This window comes from Cervus canadensis, chromosome 4 (genome assembly GCF_019320065.1).
Source record: "Cervus canadensis isolate Bull #8, Minnesota chromosome 4, ASM1932006v1, whole genome shotgun sequence".
In the NCBI taxonomy this organism is placed as follows: Eukaryota; Metazoa; Chordata; class Mammalia; order Artiodactyla; family Cervidae; genus Cervus; species Cervus canadensis.
Window position 1 is genome coordinate 67,403,856 of NC_057389.1, and position 15,570 is coordinate 67,419,425.

At 38.8% G+C, this 15,570-nt stretch overlaps 1 protein-coding gene across 1 annotated transcript in view; it reads left to right on the forward strand.

Annotated features, from left to right (window-relative positions):
- Nucleotides 1-15,570, forward strand: part of LOC122440882 (olfactory receptor 2C3-like) — a 24,545-nt gene that overhangs the window by 3,460 nt on the left and 5,515 nt on the right. The window lies entirely within an intron of this gene.

The window sequence follows — 15,570 nt, forward strand, 5'->3', positions numbered from 1 at the left end:
AGACAACCTCTTTAACAAGTGGTGCTGGGAAAACTGGTCACCACTTGTAAAAGAATGAAACTAGAACACTTTCTAACACCATACACAAAAATAAACTCAAAATGGATTAAAGATCTAAATGTAAGACCAGAAACTATAAAACTCCTAGAGGAGAACATAGGCAAAACACTCTCCGACATAAATCACAGCAAGATCCTCTATGACCCACCTCCCAGAATATTGGAAATAAAAGCAAAAATAAACAAATGGGACCTAATGAAACTTAAAAGCTTTTGCACTACAAAGGAAACTATAAGTAAGGTGAAAGGACAGCCCTCAGATTGGGAGAAAATAATAGCAAATGAAGAAACAGACAAAGGATTAATTTCAAAAATATACAAGCAACTCCTGCAGCTCAATTCCAGAAAAATAAATGACCCAATTCAAAAATGGGCCAAAGAACTAAACAGACATTTCTCCAAAGAAGACATACAGATGGCTAACAAACACATGAAAAGGTGCTCAACATCACTCATTATCAGAGAAATGCAAATCAAAACCACAATGAGGTACCATTACACGCCAGTCAGGAATGGCTGCTATCCAAAGTCTACACAGCATAAATGCTGGAGAGGGTGTGGAGAAAAGGGAACCTCTTACACTGGTTGGTGGAATGCAAGCTAGTACAGCGTATGGAAAACAGTGTGGGAGATTTCTTAAAAAACTGGAAATAAAACTGCCATATGACCCAGCAATCCCACTTCTGGGCATACACACCAAGGAAACCAGATCTGAAAGAGACACTTGCACCCCAATGTTCATCACAGCACTGTTTATAATAGCCAGGACATGGAAGCAACCTAGATGCCCATCAGCAGACGAATGGATAAGGGAGCTGTGGTACATATACACCATGGAATATTACTCAGCCATTAAAAAGAATTCATTTGAATCAGTTCTAATGAGATGGATGAAACTGGAGCCCATTATACAGAGTGAAGTAAGCCAGAAAGATAAAGAACATTACAGCATACTAACGCATATATATGGAATTTAGAAAGATGGTAACGATAACCCTATATGCAAAACAGAAAAAGAGACACAGAAATACAGAACAGACTATTGAACTATGTGGGAGAATGTGAGGGTGGGATATTTCAAAAGAACAGCATGTATACTATCTATGGTGAAACAGATCACCAGCCCAGGTGGGATGCATGAGACAAGTGCTCGGGCCTGGTGCACTGGGAAGACCCAGAGGAATCGGGTGGAGAGGGAGGTGGGAGGGGGGATCGGGATGGGGAATACGTGTAAATCTATGGCTGATTCATATCAATGTATGACAAAACCCACTGAAATGTTGTGAAGTAATTAGCCTCCAACTAATAAAAAATTTAAAAAAAAAAAGTGAATTAAGTTCAAGAGCAATCACTGGACTTGTTGATTTAAAACTCAAGATCATGTTGTAAAGTTAATAGTATTTACATTTTTGAGATGGGAAAATTCTGATCAGAGAAAAAATTTGATCATAAGGAAAAAATAGCATTCATGTTTTTCTTTCAAACATATTAAGTGGGTGTACCACAAACTCATTTACTTTCAGCAATATTTTGAAAGGTTTTTCTGGACTTTTTTTGGCCAAAACCCTGTCTCTAGAAATTTTGCTCCCACTTTTTGAACTCAACACCTCCCTAAATGTCACAAATTGACTCTCAGACTACTCATCTGAATAATACCAACAGATATTGGTAGATTTGGATCTTGGATAAAGTAAAAGTAAATACAGTATTGAGATTGATAACTTATCAACACTATCAACTATTAATTACTTAGTTTATTTCTTTTTTAAACTTTTTTATTGGGATATAGTTACCTTACAATGCTGTGTTTGTTTCTTGAAGTAAAGCTACGACAAACCTAGAGAGCGTATAAAAAGCAAAGACGTCACTTTGTGGACAAAAGTCTGAGCTTAAACAAAGGTCTAGGCTATGGTTTTTTCAGTAGTCATGTATGGATGTTAGAGTAGGACCATAAAGAAGACTAAGCACTGAAGAACTGATGCTTTTGAACTGGTGTTGGGGAAGACTCTTGAGATTTCCTTGGACAACACGGAGATCAAACCCTTTCATTCTAAAGGAAATCAACCCTGAATATTCACTGAAAGGACTGATGCTGCCATTGAAGCTCCAATACTTTGATCACCTGATGCGAAAAGCCAACTCATTGGAAAAGACCCTGATGCTCGGAAAGATTGAAGGCAAAAAGAGAAGAGGGTGGTAGAGGATGAGATGGTTAGATAGCATCACTGACTCAATGGAAATGAATCTGAGCAAAAACTGGGAGACAGTGAAGGACAGGGAAGTCTGCCATGCTGCAGACCACACGGTCCCAAAGAATTGGACTTGACTTAGGGACTGAACAAAAACAACAATCTCCTAAAGAACCATCTTAACCTAGAGTAGAATTCAGTTTCCTTTTATGCTTAGAGAAAAGGTGAGGCAGGAAGGTTCAAGATTAAAGGGTCTTGCAACTACCTAGCACTCAAGGGAAGCATAACTTTACTTTGTTTTTCAGTTCGCTCACATAGAGTAGATCACAAGGCTCCAGTGAAACTTTAAATTAATAACAGTCATTTTATTTTACCATTCTTATCTCTACTTGCTTGCAAGGTTTCTAGACTGAAAGAGAACTACAATAAGGAACAGCCATAACTAATTTGGGACTGCAGGATGGGAAATTTCTTGAGGGAACTTAATGAGTTATTTGGGCATAAGAAACATTTTTCTGGGCTTCCCAGGTGGTGCAGTGGTAAAGAATCCACCTGCCAATGCAGAAGACACTGGTTTGATCCGTGGGTCGGGAAGATCCCCTGGAAGAGGGCACAGCAACCCACTGCAGTATTCTTGCCTGGAGAATCCCATGGACAGAATAAACCTGGTGGTCTACAGTCCATAAGGTCACAAAGAGTCAGACATGACGGAGCCACTTTAGCACAGCACAGCACAGTTTAAAGCTGTAACTCTTGACATGCAGTGCCAAAGTGCTAAAGTAATAGAATACATAGGCTAAAGAATGAGCGAGGCAGTTTCAACACGGTGTTGTTTGACAATGAAGACATCCTCCTCAGGACCTAAAGAAATTCATCTGAAGTGTGATTTGTGGCTCATGATGAAGTCAAGAACTGAAAGGACACCAGTGATCCTACACAATTTCTGGCCCCACATCCAGTAGAATTAATGCAAACTCACTAACAGAGCCATCCTGAAGGAGTGAAGCCTGAGGGAGAGTAAGGGAGGGTCTTCCTAAACAGTGTAAATTTTTATCCTGTTTGTATTATAAGTCCTTAAGACATAGTGAAAGGGGGAAAGGTGTTTGTGTGACCTATTGGAAACTCAGTTCAGTTCAGTTCAGTTCAGTCAGTCATGTCCGACTCTTTGTGACCCCATGGAATGTAGCATGCAAGGCTTCCCTGTCCATCACCAACTCCCAGAGCTTACTCAAACTCATGTACATCAAGTCAGTGATGCCACCCAACCATCTCATCCTCTGTCGTCCCCTTCTCCTCCCGGTTCAATCTTTCCCAGCATTAGGGTCTTTTCAAATGAGTTGGTTCTTTGCATCAGATGGCCAAAGTATTGGAGTTTCAGCTTCAGCATCAGTCCTTCCAATGAATATTCAGGACTGATTCTCTTTAGGATTGACTCGTTGAATCTCCTTGCAGTCCAAGGGATTCTCAAGAGTCTTCTCCAACACCACAGTTCAAAAGCATTAATTTTTTGGCACTCAGCCTTCTTTATAGTCCAACTCTCACAACCATACATGACCACTGGAAAAACCATAGCTTTCACTAGATGGACTTTTGTTGACAAAGTAATGTATCTGCTTTTTAATATGCTGTCTAGGTTGGTCAAGCTTTTCCAAAGAGTAAGCATCTTTTAATTTCATGGCTGCAGTCAGCATCTGCAGTGACTTTGGAGTCCCAAAAAAATAAAGTCTGTTACTGTTTCCATTGTTTCCCCATCTACTTGCCATGAAGTGATGGGACCTGATGTTATGATATTCATTTTTTGAAAGTTGAGTTTTAAGCCAACTTTTTCACTCTCCTCTTTCACTTTCATCAAGAGGCTCTTTAGTTCTTCACTTTCTGCCATTAGGGTGGTATCATCTGCATATCTGAAGTTATTGATATTTCTCCCAGCAATCTTGATTACAGCTTGTGCTTCATCCAGCCTAGCATTTCACATGAAGTACTCTGCATATAAGTTAAATAAGCAGGATGGCAATATACAGCCTTGATGTACTCCTTCCCCTATTTGGAACCAGTCTGTTGTTCCATGTCCAGTTCTAACTGTTGTTTCCTGACCTGCATACAGGTTTCTCAAGAGGCAAGTCAGGTGGTCTGGTACTCCCATCTCTTGAAGAATTTTCCACAGTTTATTGTGATCCACACAGTCAAAGGCTTTGGCATCGTCAATAAGGCAGAAATAGATGTTTTTCTGGAACTCTCTTGCTTTTTCAATGATCCAGCGGATGTTGGCAATTTGATCTCTGGTTCCTCTGCCTCTTCTAAAACCAGCTTGAACATTTGGTAGTTCACAGTTCACATTTTGTTGAAGCCTGGAAACTAGCCACCTACTTTTTTTGTATTGTGTGTCTTTTTTGCCCAATACATTAGAATCTTTGAATCTCCATGATTACTCCTGTCACTCTCGCCCCTTTTTGCAGCAAGCTTTTGAACACAGGTTTTGATGCTCTCTCACCCAAGCAAACCGAACCTGAGTCACTCCACGCCCCTTTGTATACTCTGAGACTTTCCCTCAGGGTCTCCTCACATGCTTAACTCAAGCATGCACAGTCTGGAAATGAAGCCACACCTCCCACAGGGATTGAAGTCAATGGGATGACTTCCCTTCCTTCCATCAGAAACTGATCTGAGATGCATTTCTGTGTGGGTGTTTTCCCACAACCATCAGTTCTCTGACACATATTGGATAACCTTAGAATTTGACACTATTTACCTGAAAATAGCATCAGATATCCAGTTTAAAGACTCAGTACCCAAGACTGTACCTGACTTCAGACCCCAATCACAAGTCTAGCTTGTCAGCTCTGCTTCTAAATAGGGACTTCCCCAGTGGCTCAGATAGTAAAGAATCTTCCTGCAATGCAGGAGACCCAGGTTCAATCCCTGGGGCAGGAAGCTCCCCTGGAGGAGAGAGTGGCTACCCACTCCAGTGTTGTTGCCTGGAGAAGTCCATGGACCAAGAAGCCTGATGGGCTATAGTTCTTGGGATTGCCTCAATCACGAGTCTAACTTGCCACCTGTGCTTCTAATTAACTCAGCTATAAATTGAAGGTTTCCATGACTCCCTCCTCAGGTTTGATTAATTTGTTAGAATGGCTTACAGAATTTGAGAACATTTTTCTCACTAAATTAATTATTCACTATTCCAAAGAATATTAAAGATTACAAATAAATACCCAGATAAAGAGATATATAGGGTGGTGTCCAGGTGAACCTTAAACAGGGGAGCTTCTATCCCCATGTATTTCATCTCATGACATGAAGATGTTTTCTTGTTCACCAACCTGGAAACCCCCTACAGCCTGCATTTCTGAGTTTTTATTGAGGCTTCATGACATAGACATGGTTGACTTAATCACTGACCTTTAGTGAATGATTCACCCTCCATCACCTCTCTTCTGTTCTGAGGTTAGGGAGTTGGGTGTATGGCGGAAGGGGCAGGACTGAATGTTTCAACACTATAACCGCCTTGTTGATTCCGCTGGGAACCAGCCCCAGTCTGCTGGTTATCTAGTGCATGGTAAGTCGACCCAATGGACCATAATCTGACAAGCTGCTCTTTCCAGGGATTCTCCAGGCAAGAATACTGAAGTAGGTCTCCATGCCCTTCTTCAGGCGATCTTCTGACCCAGGGACTGAACCCGTGTCTCTTATGTCTCCTGCATTGACAGATGAGTGCTTTACAACTAGTGCCACCTGAGAAGCCCCGGTGGTTACCTAGAGACTTTCCAAAAGTCACCCCATTAACACAAACTCAAGTATAGTTGAAAGGGATTTTTATCATTTGTAAATGATAGCCACTTCTTTTTGCTCTAAAAACATTTCAGAAACTGAGGACAAAATTAAATATTATAACAAATGATGTCCTTATCAGTCTAGTCATCTAAGAAATTATAATATATATATATACAATATTATACAGCTCCCATATCTCTGCTAGAAGGAGCACTGATACCCATGCTCATGGCCAAAGTCACCTCTCCCCTTGTCCTGCTCTACTGTTATCTGACATTATAAACCAGATGCACTGGGCATAGCGTTTGCCCTGGGGACACTCAGACTAAAGTGAAAGTAATTTCTTCAAGCTCAGCACACCCCACTTCGCCTTTCAGCTTGGGATGGGATAGTGTGTGAAGTGGTGGAAGCCAGATGGTACCAAAAATATGATTAAAAACTGTAAACACACTCAGCAGGCAACCTCCTTGGTCCAAGACTGTAATGCAAGATATGAGAAAACAACCCAGAAAAGAGCAAACTCAGGGGACTTCCTAGCAAGTTCTTTCACTAAACATTTCATAGATATATTTTCACATCAATATGTACTATATATATATGTATGTATGTATGTATTCTGAAATTTTAATTACCATGAGCATTTTCCTCATCTTCATTATTACATATAAAATTAAAATAAATCCATATGTATTGAAATTCTTGCAAACTTGACTACTAGTTATAGAAGATGGATCTTAGAATTCTGAAGCAAATAATGTTCACATATTCATTTTTTATGGAAATATACATTTTGAAATTGTTAAGGAACTATAAATTTATACTCTTACCAGTAGCATGTGGAAAGGTATACAGTCTCACAATTTCACTAACTTTGGATTCTGTAGATCATTTTAGTCTTTGCTTGTCAATTATCTGATCACTAGTGAGTTTTAACATCTTTTGAAATGTTTTGGATACTATATGCTTTCTGCGCTAAATTGTCTTCCCCCTTTTTTCATTGTTGTTCTTGCTGTTTTACATTTTCTTATTGCTTTAAAGGAGTAGTTTGTATATGAATCTATTTCCCTTCATTGTTAGAAGTGATAAATAATTTTTCCAGTGGGATGTTTATTCTTTTGATATGATTTTTTTTGTTTCCTTCGTGGTACAAAAGCTTTAAATTTTGTGTATTAAATTCCATCAACCATGTAATTATAACTCCTTATAGTCCTTATTTCATTCAACAAAATGAAACATTATTTTAACTTATTTTTTATATGCAACCTGTTTTGTGTGCTGGAGATGCAAGAACAAAGAAACGATGTCACCCTTTCACAGATACACAAGCTTATTAAATAAGCAAGTCTATAGAGAATGCAGGTTAAGACAAGACAGGACCAACAGTCAATAGGATGAGAGTGGAGAAGGTGACAGGGGGTCTTGAGTTGCCATTTTAGCTCTTCATAATGAAACAGGGGAAGGAGACACAAAACATGAGTGTGAAGGGCATTTCATGGAGAAAGAGCAACCAGTGCAAAGGCTTTAGAGGAGAAAGAATTTCAGATGGAAAATTGTCAGGTGTGGCTGAAAGGGAGTGAGGGAAAGTGTGAAAGGAATTTAAACCTGAGAGATCCTTAAGATCCAGGTGATGAGGGGTTTTCCAGACCCCAGGCAAATGTTGACTTTTTTTTTTCATTTATTTTTATTAGTTGGAGGCTAATTACTTTACAATATTGTAGTGGGTTTTGTCATACATTGACATGAATCAGCCATGGATTTACACGTATTCCCCATCCCGATCCCCCCTCCCACCTCCCTCTCCACCCGATCCCTCTGGGTCTTCCGAGTGCACCAGGCCCGAGCACTTGTCTCATGCATCCAACCTGGGCGGGTGATCTGTTTCACCGTAGATAGGCAAGGGTGGGATGTTTTGAGAGAACATTATCAAACATTGACTTTTATGTTTTCAGACTATCTTAGTAAGTCGGAGAAATTATTTTATGCCTTGATGCCTGAAATATGCTTAGAAGTGGTCCTCCAAACACAAAATTTATTTTGTGTTTAATAGAGTTCTATTTTATGCTTATCTTTTCAATCCCTTCTACAATGTCTGTGTGTGTGTGTGTGAGCATGATAGGACAAAGAAAGAATTATATTTAATATGTTCCAAATGTTTATTCAATGGTCCCTCCACAGTTTATTTCAATTAGCTATATTTGTACTATTATCCTGAAATTATACATTTTTCAAAAACTACATTTCTTATGTATATAAGTTTATTTGGGGAATATCAATTCTGTTCTTTTAATATTTATTTATGCATGATGCACCCATGGTGGCTCAAACAGTAAAGAATCTGTCTGCAATGCAGGAAATATAGGTTCAAACCCTGGGTCAGAAAGATCCCCTGGGAAAGGAAATGGCTACCCACTCCAGTATTTTTGCCTGAGAAATCCCGTGGACAGAGGAGCCTGGCAGGTTACAGTCCCTGGGGTCACAAAGAGTTGGACATGACTGAGCGACTAACACTTTCACTTTCACAGCACACTTTCAGTAACTGCATTAATAGAATATTTTCTTAGCTAGTAGAGCAAGGAATATATCACTATTCTTTCTATTCTTCAAATTCAAAAATTTCATAGCATTTCCTATACTTACTTTATCTTAAATGTCACAATAAGCCCATTCCTGCTACTCAAAAACAGTATCTTATTGGGACTCTGGTAGTGAGCTAGAGTTTAAATTAATGTCAGAAGAATTCACATTTTTGTAGGACGAAGACCTCTATGTAGGTAATAAGGAAAGGACATGAAGCACAGGATTTTGGTATCTGGTATGAGGTCAGGTCATACTTGCTATAGGGCCTGGTTCTTTACTTAGTGACTGTGTGACCTTACTCAATTAACTCTCCTCTCTGAGCCTCATTCTCTTCATCTGTAAAACTGTGTAATAGCACCAACCACATATGCTTGTTGTGCAGCCATATGTAGTGAGAGGCTGAAAAATAACATAGTGATAAACATATAAAAACTCAACAAACAGTAGTGTTTGTTTCTTTTTATGCACATAATTATTTTATTTCTTCATAAAATTTTCTAATTTTCTTTTACTAGTATTTACACTAGATGTACTGCTATAACTGATACCAATATAGTGACTCAAAGGATACAGAGTTTATACAGGTGCATCTCTTCTGTAGGTGGTTGACAACCATCAGAAAGAGAAAACAGAATAGTCAAAGTTGATTTTGAGGTTTCTAACCTAAGAAACTAGTAGAATAGAATTGTCATCAAGTGAGATGGGGATACTGAAGCTAGATAAGGTCTGGTGGAAAACAGGGTTCATTTTCGAAAACATTAAGTTCAGAAGGTGTATTAGCCATCTGTATTTAAATTTGAACTAATATTACATGTAGAATGGCTTAAACAACAATAACTTAGTTTCTCACAGGTCAGACACTGGACCTGTGAGACAGATCAGTCTTACACCAAGGTGTCATCAGGTTAATTGCTGGTAAGATCTCTCTTCCTGGTTTGCAGATTGCCTTGCTCTTACTGTGTTCACATGGCCTTTCCCCTCTGCATACTGGGAGACAGAAACAGGGGGAAAGAGATGCAGATCTGGTATTTTCCACTTTCTTATAAGGACACATATCCTATGGGATTAGGATGCCACACATGAGCTCCCTCATATAAACTTAATTATTCCTTGAGGGCCTCATATCCAAATACAATCACAATAGGGGTAACACCCTCAACATATGAATGTTGGTGGGGGAAATGAGTCATTCCATAACACCCTTTAAATCAACATACAACACAGACAATGAGTTGTTTGAGTCTGAAGTGTGGGGCTGAGTTGCTGGCCGGTGATACAGTTCAAAGAGTCTTTAGAATTTAGTTAATATTTGAATCCATTAGACTATATTAGGTCACTAAGGGAATATGTGAGATAGGAAATAAATATTTGTGAGTGCAAATCTCTCCACCATTTAGCCACATGACCTTGAGCAAGTCATTTGCCCATTCAAAGCTTCAGTTGCCTCACCTTTAAAATGAGGTTCATAATAGCTCTTTGCAGAATTAAATTAAGAGTAACTTGCACTCAAAAATAAGACAAAATATTTATTGGTAAAAATGACCCATATTAGATTGTAAGGCAGTAGACTGTGTCGAGCACATATTTCACTGCATACATTGCTTGGTTGTTTCCCATTCACAATAGCACCAAAATAGTAATATACTTAAGAATAAACTTAAACAAGGAGGTAAAATATATGTATATTCAAAACTATAAGAATTTGAAGAAAGAAATGAAATAACACAAATAAATGGAAAGAGCCCACATTCATGGATCAGAAGAACTAATCTTGGTAAAATGTCCATACTACCCAAAGTCATCTGTAGTTTCACAGCAATCTCAATCAAAATACAATGGCACTTTTTACACACACACACACACACACACACACACACACACACATTTTAATCACAATATTTGGATGGAATTTTAAAAGATTCCAAATAACCAAAGCAATCTTGAGGAAAATAAACAAAACTGGAAGTCTCATAATTCCTGATCTCAAACTGTAATACAAAACTGTGGCTTCCCTGGTGGCTCAATGCTAAACAATCAGCCTGCCTAATGCAGGAGACACAGGAAACCCGGGTTCAATCCCTGGGTCAGGAAGATTCCCTGAAGAAGGAAATGGCACCCCACACCAGTCTTCTCTCCTGGAAAACCCCATGGACAGAAGAGCCTAGAAAGCTAAGGTCCATGGGGCCACAAATGGTCAGACATGACTTAGCCACTGAAAAACAACAGCAGAGTAAATATAATAGTGTGAAAGCATGAAAGTGTTAGTCACTCAGTCGTGTCCGACTCTGCAACTCCATGGACTGTAGCCTGCCAGGCTCCTCTGTCCACGGAATTCTCCAGTAAGAATACTGGAGTGGGTTGCCATGGCCTTCTCCAGGGGATCTTCCTGACCCTGGGACTGACCCCAGGTCTCCTGCATTGCAGGCAGATTCTCATACATTACAACACGAAGGAAGTCCCCAAAACAAGTTCTAATCACAAAGTTACCATATGATCTATTAATTTCACTCCTAGACATGCACCAAAATAATTGAAAACAAATGTTCAAACAATATTTGTAGAGAAATGTCATTAGCAGCTCTATTCACAATAGCGAAAAGTGAAAATGATACAAATGTCCATCAACAAATAAACCAATGTGCCTAGCAGCTCAGTCTTGTCCGACTCTTTGCCACCTTACGGATTGTAACCCACAAGGTTCCTCTATTCATGAGGATTCTCCAGGCAAGAATACTTAAGTGGATTGTCATGCCCTCCTTCAGGGGATCTTCCCAACCCAGGGATCAAACCCAGGCCTCCCACATTGCAGGCAGATTCTTTACCATCTGAGCCACCAGGGAAGCCCAAGAATACTGGAATGGGTAGCCTATCCCTTCTCCAGGGGATCTTCCCAACCCAGGAATCAAACTGGGGTCTCCTGCATTGCAGGTGGATTCCAATGGACATCAACAAATAACTAGGTAAACATAATGTGGCAAAGTCATACAATAGAATACGACTCAACTATAAAAGTAAATAAAATAATGATACACACTACAACATGGAAAAACCTGAGAACATGCTAAGTGAAAGAAGTCAAACATAAAAAGCCACATACATTATGATTTCATTTACATGGAATATCCAAAGTAGGCAAACTCATAAAGACAGAAAGTAGATTTCTCCAAAGACTAGAAAAAGAAAAAAAAAAAGGAAAGTGACTGCTAAAAAGGGGTTTGATGGGGTTAATAAGAAAGTTCTGGAACTAGATATGAGTGATGGTTGTACTATTTTGTAAATGCACAATTCCACTGATCTGTACATTATTAAATGATTACACTAGCAAATTTATGTTACATGTATTTTACTACAGTAAAAATAACCTTGTTCTATCAAGAAAAATATTAGTCCGTCACTGATTTATACTCCAATAATAGAATAATTGAATGTTGAAAAAATATCTGTAACACAAGTACTGAAGTTACTGTAGTGAGCAAATATTTCATGTTCTTCTTCACAAGATATGGCCACCATTGCATAAATGCACAGACAATCAATATTTGGCAGTATAAAAACCTAAAATAACACTGAAATAGCATTCAAACTGACACGTCTGTACACATATGAACAATTCTATGTGTATAGAAATTCTAGTAGAATTGTAATTATTCAATAGGGAAGAAAATCCCCAAAGCTTTTTCTCCTCCAACTTCACTCCCCTGATGTAATCACACTCTGCCTCCTTCCTGAATGCTCCAGGGGATAAAATGAATGTCTTGTAATTTTATTAGTTTTATGACACACTTGATCTCTGGAGACTGCCATATATTTCTCATTCTGAAAATTCTGTGAATCATTCTCACTTCTTTTGCTTACACCTTTCTTAGGAAAAAATAAGTTTTTCTCTCTAATTTAAACCTGTTCTAATTTTAAAACTTAAGGCTGCCCTCACATATGCATTTGAAGAGAATCTAGCACACCTACCATCACTGATTTGGAGATTTCCAGCAATTTTAGAGCATCAAAATACCTTGCTGACTCTCTTACTTTTTAAAGCCACATGTATTGAATTAATGGATCTTATTAATTATTGAAATAAAATACTACTTGTTATACAATATTTGCACCCTGCATAGAGAGAGAGGATACTGCTAGTTTACCATCAGTAAGTGATATTCTCAGATTTATTTGTTATTGATGATATTTAAAATAAACTGGAATCATACAGTTTCTGGTAATTCTAATTAAGTTTGAGAGCACTGCACCATGTTGATTTGCTCTTTTTGGGGTCTTGGGGATATTAGTAGGTTGGATAAATTCAGGGGTAGAATTTGTGATGACATAATTGACTCATAAAATTTGAACTCATTCCTGTAACTCTCACCATGCTACCTTTCTTTGTCATAACGTCATGGAACTTGGGGCTGGGTCACATTTTCAAGAACGATTTTTTTTATTGTGATGCTTTGGTGAATCATTGGATGAGCAAAACTCTTCCTTTACTGAGTTGTTGTTTTTTTTTTTTCTTGTACTAAGAATCTGATTGCTTAAGTATAGCTCCAGTACTTGCACTGAGCAACCCTTGGACTTTGAGTAAGCCACTGATCATTTCTATAGTGAAAGCGAAAGTCACTCAGTCATGTCCGACTCTTTGTGATCCCATGGACTCTACAGTCCATGGAATCCTCCAGGCTGGCCGCTCAGCTGGTAAAGGATCCACCTGCAATGCAGGAGACCCCAGTTTGATTCCTGGGTTGGGAAGATCCCCTGGAGAAGAGAATGGCTACCCACTCCAGCATTCTGGCCCGGAGAATTCCATGGACTATATAGTCCACGGGGTTGCAAAGAGTTGGACATGACTAAGTGACTTTCACTTCACTGCTCATTTCCAGAAATGAATCAAATTATCACTAAGATCTCCATTTTCTCAAAAATTCTACCAAACTTTACTTCATGACTATGAACTTCTGATCCCCATCTTTTGGTGACAGTCACACATTTTCTCCATATGTGTGCTAATAAAATTTTCATAACTCTAGTAGAGATACTTAAGCCCATGAGAGACAATGCAGTCTTCAGTTTAGCCTTTTACTTTTCTATGTACTCATCAATTCATCTGAGGTGACTCTGTGTATGGGGCAATTCCTTTATTGTGTCATGAATCAGTTGCACAGCACTATCCTCATTCACCTCTCCTCTCCCACATCCACATTATGAAACTACTCTTTATGCTTACTAAATTTGGAGGGGTCCTGAATCCTCTTCCTGGTGGTTTTGGAGAAGCTCAGTGCTGCTCTGGTGTACTATATGTTAAGCAGATGATTTTCTCAGCACTCTAGCTCAGTAAAGTCCAAACCAGTACAAGTTCTGTGGGAAAGGCATGAAGCGCCCTGAGCCCCATTTCTCCAAATGCCTGGGGAAATTCTACATGTATTATAAAATACTGTAAACATACATGTGTTCAATTTATTTTGCTTGGTCAACTTCCAGTTATAGAGATGGAAAAGTTTCCCTGTCTGGAATTTTAAAAGTGTTGAGAGTTGAGTTTATAGCTGCTCAGATCCTCACACTTGAATGAACTCTAATTATAATACATTTATTTTTCCTTTCAAAAACCAGGGAAGAAAAATTTCATGTGTTTGTAAACAAAGGTTCCAGAACTTTTCAGAGATACCTGAAGCAGAGTGTTTCCTGTTTCCCTTTAAGAGGGCTTCTGACTTCACACATTATCCGTGCTCAGTTCTGGTGTTATTCAACATTTATAAGAGGAAGACATAGTCTGGGTCAGCTATGCATGACTTTGACAGCTTTAAGTGTTCCCTCTTTGCAGAATTGCTTGAGGTTGCAATGCATGTCCCTCAACTATACCTTTATTTTGCCTTATTTCTTCTTTCATCATGTTCACACACCATTTTAACAAAACTGCTTCACAATTCACTGATTTGATGACTGTCGAGTAAGGAACTTTTATGTTTCAGACACTGAGTTAGTGCTGGGAACTCAAAAATAAAGTAGCAGAAAGCCCTATGTCCATGACATTTGTACTGTAATGGAGTGAGGCAGGTAATAGACACAATAAATTAGAACAGAACATTTGTTCTATGAAGATAAGTACTATGGACAAAAAATAAAGCAGGAAAGGGGGGTAAGAGAGATGGGAGAGAGCTGTTCTTTTCAAATTTAAACAACACAGTGAGGGAAACCTTCAGTAAAAGATGTTTTTTTAAAAACAACCTTAAGGAGGTGAGGAATAAGAGCATGTGGCTACCTTGGAGGAAAACCACTGCAAGCCTTTTTCTATGATAAGAAGGGTGTTGAGCTGTGGAGCAATTATGACCATATTACATTTTAACATAATCTTCTTGATATCGTGTTGAGGATACTTTGAAAGGAAGTAACAGGGAAGCAGGAAGACAAGCTAGGATGTTACAGCAACAGTTCAGGTGATAAATGATAACAGCAAAGGTTAAGGTAGAAGCAGCAGAGCTGGTGAGAAGTGATGAGAAGCTGGCTATATTTAATAATAAGACAAAAATTTGCCAATGTTTGTGAGATTTGACAGAACAAGAAATGTCAAGATGAACTCATGTGGCTACTAACTTACTAGGGAAGTAGCACAGGCTCAATTTTAATAACTGTGCTGTTTCATCACATGAAATGCCATCCTCCACCCAATGAAAATCTTATCACTAAAAATTTAGGTTGATTCCACATCTGCTACTACAAGTAATATTTCAGTAAAAGCTCAATGCCAAGAATTTTGCATGTGTCCATTTTTCCCCAGGCTATGCATATTTCCATGTCACTTGGCACACACTCCAAACTGATCTTCAAGAAGCTGATGGGCCATTACCTATGGAGCAGTTGATGGGATGCTTTCAGGAATAAAGATTTAAATTTATGTTTAAAGTTTGCTAACTGATATAATCACTATACCCTGTGTAATCACTCATACCCTGTGCCCCCCACTCATCTGCAGGTGACTTGTTTGCCCT